Here is a 2,267-nt window from a genome sequence, read left to right on the forward strand (position 1 = left end):
TTGGACTGCCCCCAAGAAAGAATTCAATCAGTTGACTAAAGTGCACGTCATTTTGAGAGACAATGCAATCATTTTCTGAGATCCCAGAGCTTTAGAGACAAGGTTATTATATATTTCCTTTTAATTCTAGTGATGAGTCAGTGGACCATATTGCTCTTCAGTTTCAACAGATATACGTAATCCACTGTCATAACTGTGTCCTATCAGGGCAAAATTGAAGACAGATAAACCCCCAAACCCCCCCATCTCCTCTCCCCCCACAATCAACATACTAGTAAAGGCATTGATCTTGTAACTGAAATTCAAATGGAAATCAATGCTGATGCTATTTCTGGTTTGACAGTAGCCATGACAAGGGTACCAGACACAATGCAGTGAGAAGACTGATCTTGTGAATTATTCCACTTGAAGCTGTAAATGAGGAAAAAATGAAAACACATTAGTTGAATAAACAGTTTTGCAAATTGATATAGTTTTGATCAGGCAGCACTGAATATTGCTTACATATGCCATTGATGGTGATAGAGGTTCCTTCAATGTCAAAGCCAACTACAGTTGATGATGCATTAAACAAAACTTCTGCAATCTGAGTGGCATTAGGAACAAATGTTCTAGTAAATGCAAGCCTCATAAAAGTGATGATTGATCCATTTCTGCAGAGGGAGGGGAAATAATATTTTGTCAGATTCAAGATCAAGATAATATTCTAAAATTGTAACTTGTTCATTGTGAAAAAGTACCTGAAGGCGATGACGTTTAAAGAATGGAACGAGGATTGGAATGTATTTTTAAACAGAGGTTCAAGCTGCAGAAATAAAAACAAAGATATTTTAAAACATTTTAATGGTATATTTCACTTAAGGTCACCTCACTGTGTATGACATAAGATCATTGTGATCAGAAAATAAGATACATTTTACTTTTCTTGAGTATGGAAGATTTGATTTTGATGTTTGAGACAAACCTGTGTCGTTATAATTGAAGATCTGCTCTTAAAAGCCGGGGATGATGTATTCAGCAAATCATTTGTAAAAGAGGTGAGCAGAGATCTGAAAGTCACGTTTACAAGTATATTTGATGCAGAAGCAGGAGCTGCAGTGACAGGTGCTGCAGTGGCAGGGGCTGCAGTGGCAGGGGCTGCAGTGGCAGGTGCTGCAGTGGCTGGTGCTGCAGTGGCTGGAGCTGCAGTGGCTGGTGCTGCAGTTGTAGCTGCAACTGGAACCGGACCATCTATAAAAAATGATTGTAAAGGAATGTGTTAATGATCATTTGTGCTCAAACCAAATAGATTTCTTTATCAGAGTTGACATCAAACTAACACTGGTGTCAAATTCAAAAACCTAAAAAAATAGTCAGAGTGATATTTACTTACCCACTACTGAAACTGCATTAGAATTAAAGCTCACATCATAGTTATTGTTATCATTTGCAGCTTGAACAAGAGTTTGAGCAACAGCACTATTCTGTGGGAGGTCTGCAGCTGGAGTAGTTTGGTTGAAAGTAATTGGAAGATCTGCTTCAACTCCGTCAGCTCGTGTTGGAACAGATCTGTATAATGATACCAAATGAGACAACACATGAGGTAATTCTGTTGCTGACTGCTAGTGAGACTTAAAATATGAAAAATATCATGTACATTTAAAAGTGTTAATCCTAAATATAAATAAATGGCCATTTATCTACATCAGAAAGACAAAGATTTTACCTGAAACCTGTCACAGAGCATTTCACAAAGAGATCACCATATTCTCTTCGGTATATGACTTCACACTGAAAAAAAGAACAGGAAGATGTAAGGACCTTTTGTTGGTTGGAAACAATTTTCTTCAGATCAAACTTTACAAAAAAAAAATTGGATTCAGGTCAACAGAACTTTACTATATGAATCACTCTCTTTGATAACTCATGGATACAACCGATGCAGTCATAAAAATGCATTACATTTTAAAACTACTCACTGTTTGTACAAGTCTTCTTTCAAGAGCCTGGTATTCAGCGCTACTTTGATCATTAAGTGCACCTGTAAAAGTTTCGTTTACCAACATAACTTCAAGCATATAAACAGGTTCAGCCACTGTGGTTGTCGTTTGAGCGACAGTTGTTGGTAGAAAGACTGTGGTTGTTGGAGCAGCAGAGGTTCTTGTTTGAGCACTCGTGGTCGTTGTTGGAGCTCCTGTCGTTGTTGTTGGAGCTGCTGTTGTTATTGTTGGATCGGCTGTGGTTGTTGTTGGTGAAGCAGCTGTGGTTGTTGTTGGAGCTGTTGTTGT

At 38.1% G+C, this 2,267-nt stretch overlaps 1 long non-coding RNA gene across 1 annotated transcript; it reads right to left on the reverse strand.

Annotated features, from left to right (window-relative positions):
- Nucleotides 1–263: 263 nt before the first annotated feature.
- LOC132958199 (uncharacterized) lies at nucleotides 264–1,111 on the reverse strand. The gene is made up of 4 exons (XR_009666732.1): nucleotides 965–1,111; nucleotides 741–805; nucleotides 505–653; nucleotides 264–411 (listed from the first exon to the last, which is right to left on the reverse strand). It is a non-coding gene; the product is annotated as an uncharacterized LOC132958199 (long non-coding RNA).
- Between the last annotated feature and the right edge of the window lie 1,156 nt (nucleotides 1,112–2,267).

The sequence above is a fragment of the Labrus mixtus genome, chromosome 23 (assembly GCF_963584025.1).
Source record: "Labrus mixtus chromosome 23, fLabMix1.1, whole genome shotgun sequence".
Classification (NCBI taxonomy): Eukaryota; Metazoa; Chordata; class Actinopteri; order Labriformes; family Labridae; genus Labrus; species Labrus mixtus.